Below are 27,771 nucleotides of genomic sequence, written 5' to 3'. Positions count from 1 at the left end.
TATTCATCAGCTAATATTTGCATCTCGGGATCAACTGTTCTAGTTTCTCTTACTCTGGTTGATGTCAGGACCTTAGTCTTTCCTTTGAGTAACTTAGCATCAACCATGTTCTGATCTCTTGGGAAAGGATTATCATCGACTTTCATCTTCCGAGGTGTATCAAATTTGAGCCTTCCTTGCTGAATAACTCTTTGTATATGTTGCCGAAAAATTTTGCACTCATTAGTGGAATGAGAAGTAGCGTTATGAAACTTGCAGAACTTATTCTTCAACTGATCAGGAGGCAACATAACATGATTGGCTTGCAACTTGATCTGTCCCTTCTCAATCAAGAAATCGAAGAGCTTGTCTGATTTTGTGATGTCGAAATCATAGCTTTCTTCAACTCCTTTTCCTTAAGGATTTGGCACCATTACTCTCTTCTTACCCTAATTCCATTTAGCTGCAGCAATCTCTTACTCTTCTTCGTACTCATTGCCATCATCAACTGAATATGGATTATAGGCTTCGGCAATTGCGGTGCTCTTTTGGAATTGGGTATCTCTACGCAAACTCTGGAATTGGCTATTGAGTGCTACCACTCATTGAGCCAACTGACCTAAATTGTCAAACTCTTGCCCCAGCAGCTTCTCTCTCTCCATGTTGGCAATATTCCTTGAATGGCCAAAGCAGCTAGCTGATCATTAGTTAGATTTAATGAGAAGCACAAATTTCTGGTCTCTCAGAATCTCTAAAGAAACTCGGTGCCTGATTCATTAGTTCTCTGCCTTATGGTCATCAAATCAGTAATTTTCTTTTCCCCTATCCCAGTGTAAAAATATGTATGAAACTTTTTCTCTAGGTTAGCCCAATTAATAATAGAATTAACTGGCAATGATAAAAACCAAGTGAAGGCTAGTCCCAATAGGGACAAGGAGATGAAACAAACTCGATGAGCCTCCTTAATGGATGCTTCGCCCAACTATGAAAGATACCGACTGACATGTTCTATTATGCTTGTGCTATCCTGTCCACTGAACTTAGCAAACTGTGGGAGCCTATAATTTATAGGAAGAGCGATCAAATCATACCACTCTGGATATAGGTGTTTGTACGAGAAGGTCTACCCTTTTGGCTTTAAATCGAACTAATTTTTTATCATCTCGGTCACTCTGAGCAACAACTCATCAGCACTTGAATATGTATTTCTCTACAATTGTTGACCCATCTATGGATTAAAATTCTGGGTACCTTGATACCCTAGATTTGGAATCATATGAAAGGTATTGTAATCTGTGCCATAATGATACCCTTGCGTAATCTCTATCTGTTGGGTCCTTTGCTGGTTTGCTGCTTAAAGTCTCTGGTTGTAAATGCTGGGATCTATTTCTCTATGAATCCTTTGAACTGATGGCGCTATTTTTTGAGCCAATGATGGTATCTGGCCTGCTGTGCCAAAATTAACCATTTGATTCTAAACTTGCCCTGTCGGCTGTTGCACATGCTGCACTGATGATCTAGGATTATATTGCATCTGACTAGTAGTAGCACCCTAAACTTGCTCAGATGAGCTCTGAACTGCATGTACATCATCATTACCAGCTGGTGCTACTTCTTGATGGCTAGTACCGGCTTGATTAGTCCACTGAGTCGATGGATGTGGAATATTATAGTAAACCGGTCCAACCTGATCAATTGGATATCCATGAAACACCTCTTTCATGGTGTTGTGGAATGTGTTCAAGAAAACTGTATTATGGTTCAATATGGCATCATGAACATATTTGTTTATAGCCTCTATGAAGAAACACCTACCCCAGCTTCGTCTGTATCTGACTGCCCATCCAACAAAACTCTTAGTAGTGGATATTTCTGAACAACTTTATTGTTGCATGTTTTGGTGTAGGACAAAAACACTTATTCTAAATTTCTTCTATAGCTTTGCTAATGACATCTTTATCCTTATCAGGTAGGTCCTCATAAGGCACAATAAGAATGTTACTGTTGTTGTAAGTCACCATGACGATTGTGGTGTCCCACCGAGCGTGCTAGAACGTGTGTCAGTGCAAAAACATGTCAATGCACCTGGCACACAGCAAACCGGAAGGATCTGCTTGATGGAGCAAGGCTAGAGATCCGCTTGACTTCAACACAGGGCTAGCCGATCCTACAAATTTCTCCCCAAGGCATGCTAGTCAATTTGACCTGCAATTAATAAGGAGAGAAAGTTTATCAGTAATTTAAGATGGAACATGCCAATTTTGCGCAAACAGTTCCAAGTGTGTCGCTACAGGAGCAGCCAGATGGGAAAATTGACTAAATAGCCGATACACAAAGAAATGGACTGTTTATGGACTGTACTGCTCATGGGTTACGATTGATTTTATGATGACAAGTACAATACACATAGGCATAAGTAAAATCATAAGCTAGGTGGATATTACTGATGTAAAGCATTGAACCGATGAATCTAACGAGAAAGGATATAACATACAAACAAATTGACTATCTAGTATAAACGGGTCTACAAACTCTCTGAATCTAATTTATTACCACCAACAGTGAGGTTCAACCGGATTGATGGCAGCTATGATAATAGTAACAAACTAAGCTGAAGAATTCATAAACCCGTCTATACATTGACAGGTTTTCTATAAGACATGCTATATCTGTGAAAGCACAGGCGAATCGACTGAAATAGCCGATTCAAGTAGAAAAAGGGTCATAGCATATGAACAATAGACTATTCAATACGAGCAGACCTATAAACTCCTCAAATATAACCTATTATCTTTAACGATGGGGTTCGACCGGATTGATGGCAGCCGTAATAAAGAGAACAGATTAAACCTTTAAATAAAATAGATCTATTCACATTTAACAGGGTCATGAAAACATGTTATGAATGTTGAAGTGCAGGCGATCGACTATTTAGCCAATGCAGCCATAGCAAACAGTCAAGGTCACGTCTGATCGAAAACAAATCTATCTACTAGCATCCTCCGATCTAAAGTGCCATCAATGGGGATCGATCGGATCGTTACAACCATAATAGCGAACTATAGACTAGATTTAACTAGCCAACAAATCTCCTCAAGATCAGACATGCCTTAATCGCATACTATGCATGATCAAGATCAAAGTAGAATAGCCGATGAAACATAATCCATCGTTTAAAGTAAGAACTGTTGCAATGTAAAAAGATAAACGGTGGGTTAAAAGGATGTGAGGCTGTTTACATCAAAATTTGGAAAAAAGGTCATAGGGACTTGAAAGCTCCCAAGATCATGTCATCAAGGAATCAATTGCGTACAGATTGGAACTAGCTGATTCGAATGCAAAACTAGAATCGACTTTCTTCAGATAGCGCCAGCAGATAACATCGAAGGCTATGATTAGCGCTAGGACGAGACATGTTGGACTCTACAAAAAGGGAAAGATTAGAGTCCAAGTTATCTTAAATTAGGAAAGTTTTCTCTAGGGTCAAAAATTGTGATGAGTCGTGCTTAGACAGGAGTCATGCGCAGGTCTCGGGTATAAATATCAAAGCCCGACTATTGTAAAAGACACACAATCAATCCAATACAAGTTATTTACTTTTTTTTGGCTCCGACCACCCCTTAGGAGTAGGAGTACAATAGATCTCGGTGAGTTCTTCAGCATGTATAGCTACATCGATCCGATCGACCTCCACTGCTTGTCTGTAAGTACCGTCATGGCTTATACCTTTGTTCGTATGGCTGCATCGATCCGGTCGACCTCCACTGCAACTCTAGTATAAGTTAGTTATCGACTCTTATCTAGTTCAAGTATAGCTGTATCGATCTGCAGGAGCAAAGCAAACATAGATAAAGTGATGCATATAGTATGAAGTACAAAACAAAAGGAAAAAATCACTCAAGATGGAGAAATTCTTTGCTAATATCACCTATTACAAACTACGGGCCGGAAAACATTTTGGCTACTATATCATCGGCCTAGGAGATAAAGGCTATAGAGTTAGCAACGCTGAAGAAGTCCTCAATTAAGCGTTCATAATCCCTAGGGTGCGCCGCGGCTAGAAAACCTTGGGGAAGGAACCGAAGCTCATGGCTAGAATGAACTTGCGTAGAAGCCAATGCCATGCAAAGCGACCTCCCTGACACGGTTTGGGATGTCGTGTAGGCAAACCACTAGGATGGTGCCTCTAGCATTGACGAATCCTGCCACGTGCTCTATAGCCAATCGGAGGCTCTCCAGTTGGGTAGACAAATCTAAAAGATTCAAAGGGGAGATGATTAGAGTCTTGAAGATGAAATTGAAAGGAAGCAAAGGTTATGACATATATCTCACCTATAATTCTAGCCTTGGCCTTAGCCAACTTATCCTCCACTGAATTGGCCTCGGGAGGTGATCAACATCGAACCATGGCTAGAGCCGATTCTGCGAGGGAGAGACACTCAGCAAGACTCTAGCCATGCCGATCAATGGAGGCAAGCAGATCATCGTTATCAATCTGCCTCCTTTGATAACAAGGGAGCTAGCAACGAGCTATTAACAAAGAGGACCCTAAAGGCTGAACGGAGTCGGTCCTATTCCCCAAGGCAGTGGGGGCATCCATGAGTTGTACCCTCCTGATGATGAAGGCGCTGACACGATGATGTAGGTTCGTTGAGGGCCTCCTTAGAAAACTTCTTGTTGTTCTCCATGATCTCAAACCTATGGAGAAGCAGGAACTATACTAAGGACGCAAAAGGTTTGAGGTGAAGCGAGTTGTTTTTCGATCCCTAGCCATGGCCTGTATATATAACCCAGGAAGGCAAAGAGATAGATTTCGCCAGCTGTGTGAAATTGAAATCAGATATGAAAAAGGATCGACGCTCCGAGAATTTAGGGAACAGATAATGAAGAGATAACAAATTCGGACTTATTGCTCTCCCAAGTTACAGAATGTCATGGGATAGATGCAAAAGATTTACATTGACCAACAATTAGCACACCAAGGTCTCTTTGGATTGAAGGAAGTTTGAATCCCCACAGGGCCGAAAGTCATCATAAACCAAGTCACATCGGCCCGTTAATAAAATTGCGACATAGAAGGGAAAAAAGCTGCCTGTCTAACAGATGCCTAGCTGATTTCTCGAAGCTGCTAGAAAGAAGCTTGTGGCTTTCCCGATAGGCATTCGATTGAGCAAACAAGGGGAAAGTGTCCACGCTTTTTAACCCTTGCAAACACTAGAATAGCTCTGCGAGCATGGAGAGAAGACCCAGGTGATATCACAAGGATTCTTCTAACCACAGTAGCTGATTCTCTTGCTCGACAAGGTGCTAAGATGGGAGACACAATCACCCTACGCACAAGAATTCTTCTAGCCACTCGAGATCTTCATAGCAAAAGGATAGACCATGGAGGGTCCAGTGGAGTTAGGAGCACTTGAGGAGACAGGTAAAAGAGAAACATGGCTGAATTGTTGAGTTGCTCCCACCAGGGTCGGATAGACATTTTATAGCCAGCCTAGAAGGATGAATCCAAGTGCCCGTGAAGCAATGATGCTCTCATAAAAGTTTTGAACCATGGGCTCATGAGCTGACATAGACGACGACAAACAGTAGACCCCAGATCAAGATTCTTTACCTGTGACTACGAACCTATCAGGGGCACATACATGATAATTTTGGAATAAAATTACTTTTATCCCAAAATTGGGGGCATGTGTTTACACCAAAATTTGGAAGAAAAGTCACAGGGACTCGAAATCTCCCAAGATCATGTCATCAAGGAATCAATTGCGTATAGATTGGAACCAGCTGATTCATATGCAAAACTAGAATTGGCTTTCTTCAGATAGCGCCAGCAGATAACGACGAAGGCTATGATTGGCGCCAGTACAAGACATGTTGGACTCTACAAAAAGGGAAAGATTAGAGTCCAAGTTATCTTAAATTAGGAATGTTTTCTCTAGGGTCAAAAATTGTGATGAGTCGTGCTTAGACAGGAGTCATGCGTAGGTCCTGGGTATAAATATCAAAGCCTGACTATTGTAAAAGACACACAATCAATCCAATACAAGTTATTTACTTTTTTCAGCTCCGGCCACCCTTAGGAGTAGGAGTAGAGTAGATCTCGATGAGTTTTTCAGCAAGTACGGCTGCATCAATCCGGTCGACCTCCACTGCTTGTCTATAAGTACCGTCATAGCATATACATCTGTTTGTATGGCTACATCAATCCGATCGACCTCCACTATGACTCTGGTATAAGTTAGTTATCGACTCTTGTCTAGTTCAAGTACGGCTGCATCGATCCGGTCGACCTTCACTGTTTGAACTAGATTAAGGTCAAGTTATCAGCTCTATCTAAGGGTGGCGTCCCTTTGAATAGATTCATTAAGTTACCAATATTACTTGTTGCTTTCATTATTTATTTAATTACAGCAATATCACTTCGCTCGATTAGGATTGATCTAGATCAGCCTTATATCTTTATTAACCCATCATTTGTTAATCTAAACTAATCTAATCTGCACTTTAAACGATGATTTATGTTTTATTGGCTGTTTTACGTCAATCTTGATGTGCATAGCGTGCGGTTAAGGCATGTTTGATCTTGAGTAGGTCTATTGGCTAGCAAAAACTATTCTATGGCCCGTTATCACGGCCTGTGTGATTCTGCCTTACACCCCACTGTTAGCACCATAGAGTGGGGATCGTTATTTGGTAGATCTATTCCTAAAAGGGCATGACCTTAACTATGCGTTATGCCTGAATCGGCCGTTTTAGCCAATATCGAGCGCTTTCATGAATAGTTCGCATCACGAGATCGTTGAAGTAGCGATAGGTTGAAAGATGTGTTAGCCCCATGATCTTATTATTATATTATGGCATGCATGATTCTACCTCATGCCCCACTGATATTAGTAATAAGTTAGGGTCGTTGAGTCTATTGTTGTTTCTATGGCCTGCATGATTCTGCCTCATGCCCCACTGGTTATAGCGATAGATGAGATCTAATATGTTCATTAGATTTATCTCTATTAAATGATTGAATGATGATGAACTGTTTCTTTTATAAAGGAGTTCGGTTACTTGCAGTCATTGGCTTAACATGAACTAATTATTGTTAATATCTTATTACCATTGACCAATATTTGTTTAAACAATGATATTCATCTAGAGTGATAACCGATTCTTCTTACACAACCCCATGAGCTTTAACTGATTTATTCTTATGAATATGCTGGAATCGACTATTTAGTCAATCTCCTTTCATATTGGCTCTTAGAGTCGCACATTCGGGACTGTCTGGCAACACCGGCATGTTCCGCCCTTAATTACTGATAAACTTTCTCTCCTTGTCAATTACAAGGTTAAATTGACTGGCACGTCTCAAGAGGAGTGCGCAGGATCGACCACCCCTGCGCTGAAGCTAGGTGGATCTCTAGCTGCATCAAGCAGACCCTTCCGGCTTGCTCGTGTGTCCTCGGCATGGGATAGAATCCCATGTCGACAGAGGCCGATCTAGATCGATCTCGATCGGGCAGGTTGATATTGCTAAAACCTAATGATAGTAGGGACATTAGCAAGATCGGTTACTTAATGAATCTACCCGAAGGATGCCACCCTTAGGCAGAGCCGATAACTTGACCTTAATCTAATTCGGGCAGTGGAGGTCGAACTTAATAGATGCAGCCGTACTTGAACTAGATAAGGATCTATAACTAGCTTATACTAGAGCTTACAGCGGAGGTCGAACTTAACCGATGCAGCCTTACAAACGGAAATATAAGCCACGACGGTACTTATAGACAAGCTGGAGGTCGGCCGGGCCGATGTAGCCTTGCTTGTTGAAGAACTCACCGAGATCTACACTACTCCTACTCCTAAGGGTTGGCGTAAACCCAAAAAAAGTAATTTGTATTGATTGATTGGATCTCTTTTTACAATAGCCGGGGTCCAATATTTATACCCGGAGCCTAAGCATGAATCCTACTCAAGTATGACTCATTACAATCTTTGGTATAAGAGAAAACATCCCTAATTTAAGATAACTTGGACCCTAATCTTTTCCTTTTTGTAGAGTCCGACATGTCTTTCCCGACACCAACCGTAGCTTATTGTCGTTATTTGTTGACATCATCTGAAGAGAGCTGATTCTAGTGCCGCATCTAAATCAACTGATATTGACCCTTATGCAATCGATTCCTTGATGACACAATCTTGGAAGCTTCGAGTTTCCGCGTTCTTCTTCCCAAATTTTGGTGTAAATAGATGCTTAACTCCAGAGACTTCATTTTCCTTGCAATGAGACTACTACACACATGATAAGCTTGAAAAGGTGTTAGTCTCAAAGCATCCAACTTATAGAGTAACCTCCCCCTAAATTTGTACACACAAGTATGGAATACTTGTAGGAGACATGCACATTGATTTTAGAATAAAAAATACCACATGAAAGATGACATCACATGAATGTGAGAATCATTTTCGAAGGTGTTATTTAGGAGAAATTATCTACAATTTAGACTTTGGCACATATTAGATGAATAATTATAAAACAAGTATGTGCCATGCTCCTAAACAATTTAAACCATGTTGGTTTGCTCCAAGGGTTAAGAGTGAAACCAAGTAAGCCTACCATAAGATATACCTAGTGTATGCAAGACAAAAGATTAAACATGCAAATGTAAACCTAGGCATGAAAAGAAACTAGATGCTAGTTGAAATTGCAAGAAATTAAATCTAGTTATCTAACATGGGAAGGGGAATTTAGGTCCATAGTATTCACTAACCCACTTGGCAATTTCCTTGTCCATAATGATGCACCCCATGAGATGCATCCATACTTTGCCAAGTCTCCAAATTCCTCGATATCCATCGGTCTTCTCACTTTCCTTTCAGGATCCAAACCTTCTTGGTGCTCTTCATGTTGGAAATGATCTCCTTTGGCACTGAAATGTGTTTGGATCCATTGTTGGCTTGCTTGTTCACCTTGATGGTCACCACCTTGTCATTTTTCTTCTTCTTCAAGAGATAAGGTATGGAGGCATTTTTGTCCACCTTGTTGGTGTAGGTGTTGGAGAGCTTGCTTGTTTCCTTTTTGTTTTTCTCTTTCTTCTTAGCTCCTCCCCCATTCTTCATGTTGCACTCATAGGATTTGTGGCCTTTCTTGTGGCACACGTAGCAAACCACAGTTTGTCCTTTATCAAGCTTCTTCACTCCCTTGATGGTGTTATCTTAATGAAGTTGGGCTTGCACCGTTTTGCCTTGCACTTGAGTCAAGTCCTTGGTGAGGTGAGCCACTTCTTGCTTGAGTTGCTCATTCTCCATTGCAACCTCTTGTGTGCATGTATCTACAACAACTTTCTCAATACAAACTTGGTTGCACAAGGGTGAGTCTAAACATAAATCATTGCAAGAAGTAGAGGCATCCTTTTTAGTCATGTCAACAAATTAAATTTTTTCTTTTAGGTGCCTTGGTGAGGGTTGTACCAATGGCTTCAAGATTAGCAACTTTATTAGTTAGCTCATCACAATGTTTGCACATGGTTTCCATTTTAGCGAGCAAACTTTTATAATCATCTTGTGAGCTAGCTAAATTTTCCTTTAATTTTTCATTTTTTCTTTACAAGTTGCTTATCATTGATTGTGCAATTATTTGTGTTTGCACTAGTCTTAAGTTGCTCTATTTTAGTAGATAGCTTCATATTAAGATTGACAAAAGTTTCATATTGTTCAAGCAAAGTAGCATAAGCTTGTTGTGAGCTATCTAGTTTTTCTTTTAATTTTTCAAGCTTCTTTTGTTGACTAGTGCAAACTTTAGCAAAGTTAAGATTTTGTTGCACAATTTCATCATAAGAAGGTAGATCATCATCACTATCACTATCATTGTCACTATCACTAGGGATAGGCTTTTTGTTACCTTGTGCCATAAGGCACACATGTGAGGTGCTTGATGATGAGTGCTTGTGCCCGCGCCTCTTGTGGTGGTCTTCTTCTTCACTTGAAGAATCATCCCATGACCTTATTGATGTGAGGGCTGTGTCCTTGCATGCCTTCTTCTTTGTCTTGGGTGTGGTCTTATTTGGACAAACTTCCACAAAGTGCCCCAACTCACCGCATCCATAGCATCCTTTCTTTCTTTGCTCATTTCTTTGATTAGTGAAGATGAAATCTTGAATTTGGATGGGCACACCCTTAACATTGAGTTTTTGGATCATCTTCTCCACCTTGTTGATAAGCTTGATAGATTCTTCATCAAGGTTGGAGGTGGAGGAGGAAGATTGATCATCATCACTTGATTCTTCATCAGCATCATCCTCATCTTCTTCTTCATCTTCACTTGAGGAGCTTGAGCTTGTCTCAACTTGCTTGCCCTTCATCTTCTTTTTCTCACTACATGTGAGAGCTTTGCCTTTGCTTGATGAAGAGGCTTCTTCTTGACCTATCTTGTATGACATTTCAAATGCCACTATCTTGCCAATGACTATGGCCAGGGTCATGGTGCTCAAGTCCTCCATGTTGTGAAGGATGGTGATGATGCTTGCATATTTCTTTTGTGGTAGCATAGAGATGATCTTCCTCATGATGTCCGCATCATCTAGCTTTGTTAATCCCATTGAATGGAGCTCATTGATAATTAGATTCAAACAAGATTACATATCACGAACAAGCTCATCATCATTTATTTTAAAGGAATCATAATTTTGTTTAGCTAGACAATGTTTTTGCTCACGAACACTAATTGTGCCATCATGGAGCTCTTGGAGTTTTAACCGAATTTCATGTGCCATATTTAAAGTAAACACTTGGTTAAACACATCCATGCTAAAAGATTCAAACAAGCAATTTTTAGCTCTAGCATTGAAATGAATTTCTTTTTTTTCACTCTTTATGAGTTTATTGGGATTTTTAATGGGTTTCATCCCATCACGAGTGACCCTCCAAACACACAAATCTATCGCCTCAAGGTGACAAGCCATTCTAACTTTATAGTAGGGAAGTTAGTGCTGTTAAAGTGCGGAGGCCTAGAGGTATCCTCCCAACCACTCTAAATAGCATCGGCTCAACGGCGATGAAGCCAAAAGTCCAAATTGAGCCAACCGGCTCTGATACCACTTGTAAGGTACCGTGATGCCTAAGAGAGGGGGGGGTGAATTAGGCAAATTAAAACTCTAACTCTAACTAAGGCCTCTAATTTCACCTAGTCAAAATCTATCCAAGAAAGTAATCTAAATGTGCAACTATAGTTTTACTAGTGTGTTGCTATCTCTACCACAAAAAGGAGTTATGCAACCTAGGTTCCAAACCTATCAACTAGCCTATCACTAAGTAGGAAAGTAAAGCAAAAACCAAGATTGCAATGTAAATGCGGAAGCTAAAGAGTAAGGTAGAGATATGCAAACTCCCATCAATGACTCTGATATTTTTACTGAGGTATCGAGAAGCGTGCAAGCTTCCCCCTAGTCCTCGTTGGAGCCCCTCGCAAGGGCCAAGCTCCTAGTCGGGTAACTCTGTGGATAGCCTCGGGCCTTCCCCGCATGCAAGTGGGTCTCCGGTGTGCCTTCTGGCAAGCCTCTCCCGGACCGCTCCCCGCCGTCTTCACTATCAAGCTTCTGGCCGAACCACCACATGCCTTGTTCCCTTCTGTACACGGTGGCGGCCACACCACAAATGTGGTTGGTGTGATCTGGCAAGACTACAAGCCCCTCTGATGTACAACAATGGTGTGCGCAAGCATGGAGTGGTAAGAAGTGTGCAAACCTCATTAACACTAGGCCTAAACCTAGAGCAAGCGCATAAGCAGTGGTCTAACTAACCTAAGCACTTCACAAAGCACCTACGCTAATCACTGAATGTATCACTAAGCACCATGTAAGTGGAGATCACTAAAGTGGTGTATCAACACCCTTGGTATGTTTCCTCAGTTCTCTACCATCTCAAATGGCCGGTTGGGGGTCTATTTATATGCCCCACTGAGAAAGTAGCCGTTAGGGGTGAAACCCACCTTTCTGCTACTGACTAGATGCTGCTAACGTCCTGACCAGATGCGTCCAGTCACCCTAATCATTAGAGTGTGCGTTGATCGGACTCTGGGTCGAGTCTGGTCTCACTCAATCGGATGCGTCCGATCACGCTGGTGTTGCTCTGGAACCTCTCTGAATTCGATCGGACGCTGTACTTTGTGCGTCCAGTCGTCCAGTGCTACTGCGTTTGGTCAAGCTAAAAACAATACCGTGATGAAGAACAGTGTCATCGGTGCATCCGGTCATAGCTTCACTCAATGTCCGGTCATAGCTGCTGACGCCTGCTATTGCTGAGCAACTGATCAGACGCGTCTGGTCCTTATAAGGGCCACGTCCGGTCACATCTATCGAGCTCGTTTCTTCATGATCTTGCATCTGGCTTGGTTCCCATCTTTGTGCTTGGACTATGCTTGATATCTTAGGTCTTCTCTTGTGCTTCTAGGGTCTTGCTTATGATGTTGATCATAGGATCATCATGTCGCCTTCATCCAAGTCACGTCTTGCACCCTATTGAACTACAAAACAATTACTTACAAATTCATTAGTCAAATTTTGTTGTGTTGGTTATCAAACACCAAAATCCAAAGTAAATAGGCCTAGGGTCCATTTTCCTTACAATATGAACTAGAATAATGCCCCATGCATTGCTCCAGGAATCGTTGGTGAAATTATACTTCTTATATTTACTAATAATATTGAATAAATATCATAATACATGTTAATGATATCATAATACATGTTAGTGGCTATTTTTAGCATTCTGATGTGGACAATGTGGACAACTAAATATATGTTAGTAAAAGATATGGCTTGCTAATATGAATAGCTTGAATGAAGACATAATGGAATGTGTTAGATGGATGGTTATGTGGACACTTTGCATGGCGAGATAGTTGCATGTGCTAGTGGGATGTTCTAGTGGATGTTGATGTGGACACTTTGCATGGCAAGATAAATTGCTAGTGGGGTTTGAAAATATAAGATATATAGATATAGATATAGATATAGATATAGATATATAGATTGTTTCTTATGAATATTGCTTTTGTATATGTAGTAAAGTGTTTATCATTAGCACTTCTTATATATAAGCATTTAGTTCATATGTATATAAGGGCCCCTAAATTTAGGTTTTGCCCACATGGCCGGCCTTGAACATGCATATATTGCCATTGCAACATCCCAGATAGACTTTTACAACATTTAGATGAAACACTTGAAACATAAGTCTAAAATGCCTGAAACACTTGAAACACGGTGTCACCGATGGCCATGGCCTACCGGGGGGGGCTGCGATAGCCTGTAAGCTTTGGAGAACGAGGACAATGACCATAGCCGCAAGCATTATCACGTGTCCTCATACCACCACCACTGGTACGCAAAGCCAGAGGTGGCACCCACTACCAGGGACTAGAAGGGGACATGGGGACTGGGTAGCAGTGGCTCGATGACAAGATGGAGCACCGCCGCATCTGCATCAAGGACTGGCAATAGAAGCTACCATGAGCAGCTGGGTGCCATCAGGCCTAGGCTTGAGGCAGGCGATGGTGCTAGGGTGGGGAAGAAATGGGCCTTGGAGGGTGAGAAATCTGATAAGGAAGAGGATGGCATAGATTTGACTGAAGGGATAAGCGAAGTGGAGTTTTAGAGAGAGAGAGTGGATGAGTGGAGATGTCGTGTCTGGATGGGATAGGCGCCAGTGGCCAAGCATTATTGTTTATTTGTTCCTATAAAACAAACCGTTCCACTGGTTGCTCAAAGGAAGGTGATAAGCCCAATCCATATGGTTCTCATAGGAACTTGACAAAGCACATTCCATAGTTTTCCAATGTTCTTTTTTTTTCTAAAAATAAATCCTCACAATCAAAATCTACAGGACCATTCCTTTGTTCTAATGACCCGTTTAGAAAATTATCATAAGGATCAAATTCTTTTGAATGAGAATCCAAAAATCCAATCTAAAAGCTCTAGTTTGGTTTTGGTGAATTGATGAAACCCTAAATGCTAACCTATTGCTCTAGTGATCATGAGATAGGTGGCACTTTCCAAGTGGTGGAGCAAATGGTGAAGATCATGATGATGGTGTGATGACCATGGTGATAATCAAGTGCTTGGGCTTGAAAAAGAAGAAAGAAAAAAATAAAATGGGCTTAAGACAAAGGTGATATCTGTAGGGCCATTTTGTTTTGGTGATTAAGACACCTAGTGGCTGTGATCACATTTAGGATAGATAGCTATACTATTAAGATGAGTGAAACCTATATTGAAATGTGGTTATCAAAGTGCCACTAGATGTTTTCGAACTCATTGCATATGCATTTAGATTATAGTGAGTGCTAACACCCTTGAAAATGTGTGTGAAAATATGCTAAGACATGTGTACAAGGTGAAACACTTGGTGGTTAGCACATTTGATCAAGGGTGACGAAGTTGGTGAAGAGAAGGTGCTATTTTTCACTGACCAGACTCTGGTCACATGGTGACCGGACTCGGCGCTGGGTGCGTTCGATCAATTATAGTGAAGCTAGCATGCTTGGGCTGTATCTAGGTCATGACCGAACTCTGGAGGAGTAGAGGACCAGATGCGCAGGGCCTGCGTCTGGTCACCTATGATGTATGATGACATAGGGGCAATTGAACTTGGCGTGCAGCGATAGAAGGATCAGACGCTGGCCAGCGTCAGATCAAAGTGGAGCGGACACATCTAGTCACAGAAATGCGGCTCCAGATGCTCTCTGGAAGTGATCGGATGCCATGTTGTTGGCGCGTCTAGTCAGGTCGTCGGTGCATTAGATCGGTGGCTTGGTCACGTAGGCGAGCGCGCGAGCGAACATGATGGCACAGCGTTAGATGGACCATGGCTGCGTTCGGTCTTGACTTAAGCACTGACGGGGAGCTATTTGACCATTGGTATCGTGCGAACGATGTTGAACTAGGGGGACACTTGGATGGAGATCCACGACCGGATGCTGGGGGGCTAGTGTCCGGTCAGCGTGACCTGCATGTCCGGTCATCCCAAGTTGGGCTGCCTATTGAGCCCAACAGCTCTATTTTGAGGGGGCCTCTATTTAATCCCTATGGCCGGCTCTTGCTCACTCTCTTGGCTATTTCTATTGAGAATACATCCTAGTGAGCATAGCCATCTCTCTCTCACTCATCCTACTTGATTGATTCATCATTTGGTGAGAATTGAGAGCATCCAAGTGCATTGCTTTGAGTGATTGCATCTAGAGGGACTTGATGATTGTGTTTCATTGCGGATTTTGCTAGTTACTGTTGGTGGTTGCTGCCACCTAGATAGCTTGGTGTAGTGAGGATCGTCGAGCAGAGGAAGGTGATTGCCTCTAGCTCTGATAGTGGTGATTGTGAGGGGTTCTTGACCTTTCTCCGGTAGAAAGCCAAAAGGTACTCTAGTGGATTGCTTGTGGCTTGTAGATCCTCATCTTGTGTTGGTTGTGCAGCACCTGATTGCAGGTTAGGCATATGATGCCTATTAGCGCGTGAACCTCCAGGTGAGTGAATCACCACAACGGGGACTAGCTTGCCGGCAAGCAAGTGAACCTCGGTGAGAAAATCATTGTGTCATCTTGTGACCAGGATTTCATTAGTATTCATTGTGATTGGTTGATTATCTCTTGCCATGGTGATATAAACTTTTCATCATTGTTGTCATCTCAAAGACTTACCCTCATGAAGTTGATAAATTTTGGTAAGGGCTAGTCCATATGATTAACCAATATCTATACTTAACATATTTGGTTTAATAGTCAAACTAGACACCATGTCTAATTTGATCAAGGTAGGCTAATTAACCTAAGCACCACGCTTAAATTAAAAATCCTATAGAAGCATGATCATTACATCTAAACTTCAAACTAAGCACTATGCTTAATTTAAAAGATGTATAACCAACACTCCTAAACCAAAAACATGCCTGTACAGAGAGAGGAAGCATGAAAGGATAAACCAGAATCATCCAACAGAGGTGAAAACATTTAATGTTGAACAAGAGAACCTTAAGTTTTTATTTTTTATTTCTCTTTTGTTTTTTATGCAAGGTAATGGAAAGGTGGTGAGAGTGCAAGATACACGTTACCTTGTGGGGGTCCTCCCCAAGCTAGCTCAAAGCCTCAGGATCGAGGTTGTACCCCCATGTTTTCTGAGTTTTCCTGCATGGTTAGGATATGGTAGATCACGAGTGGACTTACCATCCCTCGTGATTACCGCTTGCCCCGAGATATTTTCAAAATCATATGTAGGAATTGTAGCGGCTATTTGAGCTAGTTGGATTTCAAATATTTTATTAAGGCTTAATTGATTTGTGAAAGAAGAGGTTAAGCCTTCTAAGTTTGAATTAATGTTTTCCAAAATTTTATTCTTAGAGGCAAGATTCTTAATTAGGTTTTCATTTATTTAAGCTTGCTCTAACACAAAATTTGTTAGGGAAGGTTGATTTGCAAAATTTGAATAAGCATGGTTACGTTCCTGATATTGTGGGTGCAACTAATTCCACCCTGGATCTCCTTGTGGATAGAACCCATTATAGTTGTTGTACTACACATTTTCATGGGATTTGAGGCAGCCATTCCTTGAGTGTCTGAAGTTTTCACACACCTTGCATGGTATATGCAAGTAGAGCGATTGGATGGTACCATAGGTTGCTCCTTTTGTGGTAGCGTGCTCGTCTAAGCGTTTTATTAGGAGATCCAATTTTATGGCCAGCATATCCACCTCCTCCATGGTATGTATGCCATTTTGTTGGGTTTGGAGTTTGTCTTCACTCTACCCCTGGTTGGAGACCATCTTCTCAATGTGAGCCATAGCTCCGCTGACTGTGAGTGAGAAGAAGGCACCTCCAGCAATAGCATCTATGTGGGCTCTGGATGTGGAAGTTAGCCCATTGTGGAAGTTTTGAAGGATCAACCAATCTTTCATCCCATGGTGTGGGCAGGCAAGGATGTATTCTTGTAGCCTCTCCCATGCTTCTGGGATGGATTCTAATGATGCCTGCTAGAAGTTAGAAATTCTTCTACAAAGGGCATTGGTTTTGTTCGTCGAGAAGAACTTTGCAAGGAAGGCCATGGAGCACTTAGCCCACGTGTTAACAACTTCCTAGTTCTTGTAGAACCACTATTTTGCGCTCCCCAGGAGGGAGAACAACAACAAGCGGAGTCTAATTATCTCTGGTGCAGCATCCTACATGACGACGGTGTCGCATAGCTCCAGGAAGTGTTGGAGATGTGTGTTGGCATCCTCGCTAGGCAATCCATAGAATGGATTTGCCTACACCATCATGATTAGGCCGGTCTTCAACTCAAAGTTTACGTCGCCCATGTTGACAGTGGGCCCAACGGTCATGTTGGCAACAGTAGGGATGGAGTACTCATGCAGCGTCTTATCGGCCATGGGTGTTTTGTACTGATGGTGCGGGGGTGATGGGTTTAGTTGTCGGCGAAGTATTGGAAGGAGGATTGACACAATGTCAGGCCTTTTTTAGGAATGACTCTGGATTCTCGATGAAGGTCGTCGGCAAGTCAAAACCGTATTACACTATCCTATTTTCATCCATAATAGGAGAAAACAAGCAAAGTTATCCTGTTATGAGCAATGGCTACTTCACATGCATATTATCATGAACATGTCCTAATAGATTCTTTTAACCAATGCCTTCCCTAGTAATGATGCCAGAAATGATTGTTGGCATTTCTTAACGTTACCACTAGGATTGGTGTTTCCTAGCAGTGGCACCAGAAATGCCATGACAATATTTCTGAACACATGCAGAAATATTTCGCAAGCGCACGGATATATCGTTATAGCATTTCACCCAGAAGTATTCGAGTATCGTTCATTTATATTTTCCCAAAGGAAGGTATGGTATAAAAGTCTCTAATAAGGATATGGAAAAGATAACATGACTGCATAGTAGACCAAAGTCCATAACAAGGGTAATCTAAGATAGATATTGGATAGTGTGACACACACACTCAAGCCAATCTCAAGGATAAAGATAAAAGAAATAATAAAGAATAAAAGAATAAACCTAAACTGGAGTAGACTTATCTTGTATAGCTATGCTAAGATGAGCAGATGATCATACAAATACATGGATTTCTAAGGTTAGAGATCCTAAGTTAAGATATCTTTGGTCACTATAAACTTACTTCGGGCACCGGCTTATACTTGGTCTGCCAAGTACCTCCGGCTTCCAACTCTACGCCGAACCCAAACATGGGGGATTATAATGGACGAACAAGGCTATCACCACCTGCCACCTACCCCTCAATTGTAGGGAACAAGGCAAACAAAGGTAATGTATAGCTTAGACACTATGCCTACGCTATCAGTTACTACTCTAGCGTTGGCCAGGAACATCCATCTTTATCAGGAGTCCTGTACTAGAGCATCTACCATGGGGACGGATGGTGAACCCGCAAGAATATAATGACCAAGACTAACTTAAAGAAGAACTCATCACCTAAACATAGGTCTTGGTCTAAACATGTATGTATGAAAGATTAAGCATAAAGTTCTATATACTAAATGAATAACATAAGAACTTTGCTCTAATTATATAACATAGCTATGTTGATAAAATGAGAACAAGAACATAAGGGAACTCTTCATGTTATTCATACCTATTGGCAGTCACTACCATCAAATTCGACCACCAAATAAAGTCCAAAATAGGAGAAATAAACAAACTTATGACACATAGCATGTACTATTAACATATTTCCACATGTATTGGCTACTTAGTATCTTACAGGACATACACATGAACTACAAGGGAAAATGTTAGAAAGGTGCAACATAGGAAAGCGTAAAGCAGAAAAGCACAAAGGAGCCAAGTAAAAGCCCAACCAAAAGCCAATTCTAGGCTGCGCACCGACATGGACTTGGTCCAGGCCCACCCAGGAACCGACCACGTGAAGGTGATCGCGAGGCGGGCCCACCAGGTGTGGGCGCACCACCACCGCCACCTCTCAGGCCCATGCTCCTTCGGCGGTTGCATGCCACCATGCATAGGCAGTTTCCGGTGGTTTCCTTATTTTGCAGCGCCAAATCGACCACCTCACTAGTATAAAGAGAGGGGTAGTGCTCTTTCTCATGACACACATCATTTGGAGCCTCTACCTCACTACCCTACTCTTGCAATGTTTTAGCTTTTAGTAGTAGTTTTGTGAGCTAGCAAAGCTATCAAGGAGGGCTTGGCTCGTTGGAAGAAGAGTGATATCTTGGTATGAATACTATAAAGAGTTCTTCCATAGTCATGCTTTCTTACTTACAATATAGCAATGCATATGAACTGGACTATAGTTCTCATGTTATAATCATGATATATGAACTAGCATAAAGTTTGTATGTTATGATCTTGACATGTAGAACTTTATGCTTAATCATTCATATAACTTATATGAGTAGAATTAGAGCTAAGTTGAGGTGGCGGTTCATCATTCCTTCGAGTGTGCCCAAGTTCTTTACCCGTTGATCCGTATGGTCGGGGCCTGTGGGAATTTGGGCAGTTTTTGTGTACGCAAGCATGGTGCTTGGGTATGGAGAAATAGGTGAATACATTTCCTACTCTCTGGTTGAGGGGTAGGCGGCAGGTGGTGACAACCCTGTCCGTCCCTTGTAATCCCCATGTTTAGGTAGGGTGTAGGAGTCTAAATTGTCACACAAGGTTGCTGGCATAATAGTACTCGGTGGCCTCCCGACCTATCTTACGCTCAGTTCTAGCTCTAACCATGTAATTTGTATGATCATCACTTGTTCTTTGCACGGCTATATTAGAACATATCGGCTCCACTTAGGAACATTCTTTTATTCTTTGTTTTCCTTTTATCCTTGAGGTTGGCTCATATGTGTGTCCACTATCCTTAAATTACCATTTTTACCCCTGTTATGAACTATGGTCCACTATGCAAGTATGTAATCTTGTTCATGCTCATGCTAGAATCTTATACCTTGCCCTCCTTTGGGAAAATATAAATAATGATACCCTAAATACTTCTTGGTGAAATGCTACAATGAAAGATCTGTGCGCTTGCGGATGTTTTCTATAATCGTTAAGAACTATCATAGTTGGTGTTTCTTGGCAGCATCGCTAAGGTTAACTCAATCTTAGTGATGGTGTTAAGAAATACTAATAGGCATTTCTGGCACCGTTGCCAAGGATGGACTTAAAACCTCCACACTTGGTGATTGTGCTAAGAAATACCAACAAGCATTTCTGGCGCCGTTGCCAAGGATAGACTTAAAATCTCCGCACTTGGTGATTGCGCTAAGAAATGCCAACAATACCGAGATTGCCCCTAGAGGTTCAAGCTCTCCAATGAAGCTTGTCTTGCTCCAAATACTACTAAAAATAGTAAAAGAATACAAGTGGAGGGAGAGAGGCTCTTGAGTTGTGTGTGAGGTGGGAGAGGCCTCCCTCATCTATTTATAGCACTAGAATGGTCGGTTTGGGTGTAGATAAATTAGGAAACCACCTTGCACTATCTTTGCATGTCGCCATGCAACTGCCAGAGAAGAGAGAGGCCAAGTGGGCTTAGGGGCGGTGCAAGCGTACCAGGGGTGCGATCGCACCCCTGCTGTCCTGCCTCGCCACCACCTTACGCATATGGGCTCCTGGCTGGTCCTAGGTCTTTGCTACGGTGGTGCTTGGCCAGGTCTTGGGCCTTCTTCTATTTTCTTTGAGCGGGTCTGCGTTATGCTTTCTCTGATGGCGCATTTTGAATATAATTTCACCATATTCTTGGACATGTTCTGCAAAACATTGATCTTCTAATACAAGTGGAACTATGTCAATAGTAAAGGTATATGTGTGTAAAAACATGTAGTTTCCTCCTTTTTGGATCATAGTTGGCGGTTACATTTTGTTGGTAAGAACCACCAACAAAATCCCCTAAGCTTACCTTTGCTCGTCCTCGAGTAAAAGCTAAGACGTTGGTTTTTGATCAGGAGTTGCTACTTTGCCGATTACATTTCAAAAGTGTCATTCCTATAACAAAGTTTTCTTCCTTGATGTGAATGAATTGGCATTCTATCCACCCTTTATTATCTAGTTACCTGTGGGGCTTTTTGGCCTTCTCCAAGTCTTAGGTGGTTGCAAGATAGAACGGTTCACAAAAATGCTTATCATTCCTTCTTTGATCGACTTTCTTTCTAGAGGTTTTGAAAGTTTTGCAAAAATAAAGTTGAGTTCCTCAAATGATTCACTCGGTCGCTCAAAAGTGTATGAATCTCACCAAAGGATTTTTATGTTTGCCTTTCTTTTCATCCTACCAACTAAATGGCTTATGTGGATCTTTGGGTAGGTATAAAAGAAGGCATACTTGCATCACATAATATTGCTAAGTCAAAAACCAGACCTCAAGGAGATGCAAGTCATACACTTTGATCAAGACGTGCAAGTGTGTGGAATTTTTATAATCTTCCTAATGCTAAAATATTTTTTTGTACTCCTTTGATCATGACTCTCTCTCTTTTTGGATGGATGCCTTTTATTTGAAAGTATATGCTATCTTATTTCTCTTTTTTTCTTTTCTCTTTTTTTTCTTCATGCACTTTGGCATGCATTCTTTCTCATGCATTTTAGCATGATATTCTTTTTTTTAATTTTTTTTTCTCTTTTTTAGCATAGCCCATACTTTCTTTTGGCATATGAAAAACTTTAGAGAGAGAGAGAGACTTATGATAAATGAATGGAGTAATTATTTGGTGGGTGGAAAAACATGTTTTTGCGTAACTCTCAGTGTAAGAGTCATCAATTTTATTTGTGGGTGTACGTGTGTCTTGACCATGGGTGCATGACAAGAATCTCAACAAGGGTCACAACAATTTGACAAAGCTCAACATGATAATAAGAAACATATGACTAAGGTTTTGTATTTATATAACATGTCATATGGCTTTGGTAGGAAATATAAATCACCGAGGAACTTTTGATTTTTAGCATTTTGAAAATAAAACTCTGGATATCAAGTCTTTCTCAGAGCAAAGTCATAGCAACCATATCTTATCTCACAACTTAGACTAGATTAAGCTTTTGCAACCCACAAGTTTCAAGTTTTTAGGATGAGACATTTTAGCCAATAAACTCATATCTTAGGGGAAGCTAAGTTATAAACTAGGCACAATCAAAACATAAGACAAAGCAACTATTCATCATTTCAACAAAAATGAACTAAACATTTTTACTACACATATGTGGAGTGGAATAAATATTATTGTTATTTTTGTCATATTTTTTAAAATGCTAGATCATAAGATAACTAAAAGAAATATGGGATACAAGTCACCTCTATTGGGGTCCTCCCCCAAGCTAGCTTCTGACTTACGGTCCGAGGTTCAACAAAGAATGCTGCTAGCTAGTGGATGTTGTGGCCTAATTTGTGATTTGTGGCCTCCTTTGATCATGCTAGGAGGCTCCCCCAAAGCTTGTCTTATAGAAATTACAAGACAGCCATACTCGAGGTTGAAAATTTTATTATTATTCTCATTTATTATTATTATTATTATTATTATTATTATTATTATTATTATTATTATTATTATTATTATAACCATTGTTAAATCAAGTTTCACCAAACAAACTTTTCATCTCTATTGTCATCTCAAAGACTTACCCTCATGAAATTGATAAATTTCTGCAGGGGTTAGTCCATATGATCAACCAATATCTATACTTAACAGATTCAGTTCAATAATCAAGCTAGACACCATGTCTAATTTGATCAAGGTAGGCTAATTAACCTAAGCACCACACTTAAATTAATGTATTGTAAGTTTGATCATGATATTGATTATTGATGCTAACATTCATATAGATAGTAGAAGATACGAAGCCTCACCCCATTGTGATTTCAATTTTAAGTAAGCTCAGCAATGTGATCCCAACATGGAGAATCATTCCAAATGAAGATATCATAGATAGGGCAATTAAAAGTGAGGAGTGACGTGAAGAGGTATGGTAAAAGATAGGATGACCACCCAATCCTAAGAGCTAATATGTTTCATGGAAAACATTTTTTGTGCTACATGTTAATGCCATTATTTATTATTAGGTAAGAAATAATCATTCTTGCTACAAAGGAAAGCCTAGGCTAAAGACTGGTTATGAAATTTTCATGGCAAGCTTGGATATTGAAAGCAATCTTGATAAGGTATAAGGAAAGTTATCATTGTGTTTGTTCTTACAATACTCTTATAATTCTTTTACTCAAGAGCCTAAATTATCAGTGTGTGAGGTGTGAGAGGCCTCCCTCATCACAACTCAAGAGCCTCTCTCCCTCCACTTGTATTCTTTTACTATTTTTAGTAGTATTTGGAGCAAGGCAAGCTTCATTGGAGACCTTGAACCTCTAGGGGCAATCTCAGTATGAATAACATGAAGAGTTCCCTTATGTTCTTGTTTTCATTTTATCAATATAGCTATGCTTATGAATTAGAGCTAAGTTCTTATGCTATTCATTTTGCATATAGAACTTTATGCTTAATCTTTCATACATACATGTTTAGACCAAGACCTAAATTGAGGTAGTAGGTTCTACTTTAAGATTAGTTTTGGTCATTATATTCTTGTGGGTGTCTATGTTAGAAGTTACCTTTGTTTGCCTCGTATCCTGATAAAGACAGAAGTTCTTGGCCACCGCTAGAGTAGTAACCAATAACGTAGACGTGGTGTCTATGTTAGAAGTTACCTTTGTTTGCCTCGTATCCTTCAGTTGAGGGGTAGGCGACAGGTGGTGACAGCCCTGTCCTTCTTTCGTAATCCCCCACATTCAGATACGGCGTAGAGCCATAGGCTGGCCTCGCCTAGCAGACCAGGTGTGATCCGATGCCCGAAGTAAGTCTATAGTGACCAAAGCTATCTTAACTTAGAATCTCTAACCTTAGAAACTCATATATTTGTATGATCATCTAATTACCATAGCTATATAAGTTAAGACTGCTCCAGTCTAGGTTTATTCTTTTATTCTTTATTCTTTCTTTTATCTTTATCCTTGAGATTCGCTTGAGTGTGTGTGTCACACTATCTAATATTTATCTCGGCTTACCCCTATTATGAACTTTAGTCTATTATACAGTTATGTTATTTTGTCCATGTCCCTACTAGAGACTTTTACACCATGCCTTCCTTTGGGAAAATATAAATGAATGATACCCCAATACTTCTAGGTGAAATGCTACAACGATATAACCATGCGCTTACAGAATATTTCTATATGCGTTTAGAAATATCGTCAAGGCATTTCTGGTGCCATTGCTAGGAAACACAAATCCTAGTGGTGACGCTAAGAAACACCAACAAGCATGGGTGTAGATAAATTAGGAAACCGTCTTGCACCATCTTTTCATGCGTGCGGGCGCACTAGGGGTGCGGCCACACCCCTGCTGGCCTGCCTCGCCACCGCCTTGCACATGTGGGCTCCTGGCTGGTCCTAGGTCTTTTCTACGATGGTGCTTAGCCTAGTGGGGTCAGTTGGATGGGCCTTCTTGTATTTCCTTTGAGCGGATCTGCGTTACGCTTTCTCTAATGGTGCATTTTGACTATAATTTCACCATATTCTTGTACATGTCCTACAAAACATTGATCTTCCAATACAAGTGGAACTATGTCAATAGTAAAGGTATATGTGTGTAAAAACATGTAGTTTCCTCCTTTTTGGATCATAGTTGGCGGTTAGATTTTGTCGGTAAGAACCGCCAACAGCATTCAAGGCCTCCACATCATCCAAGGGCAAGGCAAAGCAAGAATCATCAAGTGAAGATGAAGATTTAAGCTATGATGAGATGGATGATGAGAAGATGGCTCTCTTTGTCAAGAGATTTGGCAAGTTCATGGTAAAGAAGGGCTACCGTGCTAGAAAGAAGAAGTCATCATCCAATAACAAGGAAGAATCAAGAAGGTGCTTCAAGTGTGAAAGCAAGGATCATCTTGTTGCTTAATGCCCATACAATAGTGACAATGATGATGATGACAAGAAGAGCAAGAAGAAGGACAAGAAGGAAATGAATTAGAAGAAGGACAAGATGACCTTCAAGAAGAAGAAGGGTGGTTCATATGTGGTCACTTGGGATAGTGATGTTTCCTCAGGTGATGATGATGATAGTGATGATGACAAGACCACCAAGAAGAAGGCTCTTGTAAGCATTACCATAAATGAGAAGCCTTCTCTCTTTGACACTCTATCGACTTGCTTCGTGGCTAAGGCCACTAAGGTACAAACTTATGATGATGGATGTGATGAGGAACATGATAATCAAAGTGAAAGTGATGATGATGATGAACCCACTAAAGATGAACTATTTGACATGTTAGATGATGCTAAGAAACATTTTAACATTAAGAGAAGGGAATGCAAAGACTTGCATAAGGAACTAAAAGCCCTTAAGCAAGCCTTTGATGAGCTCAATGCATCTCATGAGAGGCTAGAGGAAGCCCATGAGAAGCTTGAAAAAGCTCATTTCTCTCTACTTAATGAGCAAAATGAGAAAGAACATGTTGTAACATGTGATGTAGGCTTAACTTGTGATATAATTGATGAATCATTCTATAAGCCTATCATTGTTGCTCCCGCTAACCCTTCTTGTAGCTCATCTAGCACATCCACTTCTTCTTCACCTATGAGTGATGGTTTCATTTATGATGCCTCACTTATGGTTGAGAATGAGACCCTCAAGAAGGAGGTAAATGAGCTCACTTGCGCCTTAGGCAAAGCCTATGGTGGTGAGGACCGCTTGCTTATGTTCTTGGGTAGCCATAGAGATTCTCTCTACAAAGAGGGATTGGGCTACACCCCTAAGAAAGGCAAGGCGGCCTTTGCTCCTCACAAAACTAGTTTTATGAAGAACAATGATCGGTTTTGCACTAGTTGTAAGCAAGTTGGTCATAAAGAGCATGATTGCTATAACAAGAAACCACATGCCAATGTATCCTCAATTAGATTTGATTCTTATTATTTGCTTACCAAGGGTGCCAATGGGGTGAAGGCTAAGTTTGTTGGTACATCCATGTTGGACCCAAAGAAGAAAGCCATTTGGGTACCAAAGAGCTTTGTTACTAACCTTCGAGGACCCAAGCAAGTTTAGGTACCTAAAAAGAATTGATCTTCTTTTGTAGGTCAATTGCAAAGTTGAAGGAAGGCATTGGGTTGTTGATAGTGGGTGCACTCAACACATGACCGGTGATGCAAGAATGTTCAACTCAATCAACACCAATGATAGCAATGGTTATGATAGTATCACATTTGGTGACAATGACAAAGGCAAGGTCAAAGGGCTTGGTAAGATTGTAATATCCAATGACATGAGCATTTCCAATGTATTGCTAGTAGAGAGCTTGAACTTCAATTTGCTATCCGTAGCTCAATTATGTGATCTTGGATTCAAATACATATTTGGAGTAGATGATGTAGAGATCATAAGTGTAGATGGCTCTAACTTGATCTTCAAAGGCTTTAGATATGAGAATCTATACTTGGTTTACTTCAATGCTAGTGAAGCTCAATTGTCAACATGCTTGTTCACTAAGTCTAGTATGGGTTGGTTATGGCATAGAAGGCTTGGTCGTATTAGAATGAAACAATTGAATAGATTATTTAAGTGTGACTTGGTTAGGGGCTTGAAAGATGTTATGTTTAAGAAGGATAAGCTTTGTAGCTCTTGTCAAGCCAACAAACATGTTGAAAACACCCATCCTAAGAAGAGCATAATGAGCACTAGCAAGGCATTTGAGTTATTGCACATAGACTTGTTTGGACCAACACAATACATTAGCATCGGTGAAAACAAATATGGCTTTGTGATAGTGGATGATGTGGCAAAACCACCTAAATTATATGGCTCACGTGCACCTGTCATTATCCTAAAGACCTCTGACTGCTGCACATGAGAGCCAGATAACTCTGGTAGTTTGTCGGGTGTCCTCGGGGAACCCTGAATCATCCACATTTTACAACTCATACATGATCAACATGGAGTTACCACAACATTACAGCATTTGGTACAAAAAATAACTTATATCAGAGTGCGGAATAATAACATTAGTTTACAAAACATATTCAAATTAGACTTAACTTAAGTTCCAAAATGTGAGTAGAATTGTGGAAGCAACTTAGGTGAAGCATCTAAGGTAGAAGAGATGTCTAGATCATGTCGAGTCCACTGACATGACCTCAACTAGCAGCACGAGTCAGAACCAGCAACAAGGGTTAACAAACCCTGAGTACTTGAGGGTACTCAACAAGTCTTACCTGACTAAAAGAAAAGACTCCATGGGTATGCAGGCTTAAAGGAAAGATTGAAGCAAGAAGTAACTTTTGCAAAAAAGCTTACTACAAGTGGATCCTTACTTTCAACATTTTAGCTATGTATTAAGTCTTTATCGGTATCTAGTTTGTACCTATTCTAAATCAATCACTTCTTTAATCAGCTCATCTTATCTTCATCTCTTATCCACAAGTAACCATGTTTCATTGATTAACTATGATGCAGATCCAGGAATTGAGTCTCCTTCTCTGAGAAGCAACGACAATTCGAATCGATTAGGCTCAGCTGTTGTTTCCTTACTACACGACATATGCAAGTCCTAGACCTACATATATCATCCCTCACTCTGATCCTCCAAAACATGATTCGGTCTATGCTACCCGAGAGCACAATACTCCACCTCCCTGTGCCACTCCTGGTGGATTCATAGGATGGGTACACGCTACTCTCACCATCTCCCATTCCTAGTGCACGGTTGTCTTTTCACAAAATGGAATAGCCGAGGCATCAGGCT

General features: G+C 40.8%; 1 non-coding gene across 1 annotated transcript; it reads left to right on the top strand.

Moving 5' to 3' along the window:
• Positions 1-16,914: 16,914 nt before the first annotated feature.
• Positions 16,915-17,021, top strand: LOC136511593 (small nucleolar RNA R71). The gene has a single exon (XR_010772769.1). It is a non-coding gene; the product is annotated as a small nucleolar RNA R71 (small nucleolar RNA).
• The last annotated feature ends 10,750 nt before the right edge of the window (positions 17,022-27,771 follow it).

Source organism: Miscanthus floridulus, chromosome 1 (assembly GCF_019320115.1).
Source record: "Miscanthus floridulus cultivar M001 chromosome 1, ASM1932011v1, whole genome shotgun sequence".
NCBI lineage: Eukaryota > Viridiplantae > Streptophyta > Magnoliopsida > Poales > Poaceae > Miscanthus > Miscanthus floridulus.
This window is presented reverse-complemented; position numbering and strand designations above follow the sequence as displayed.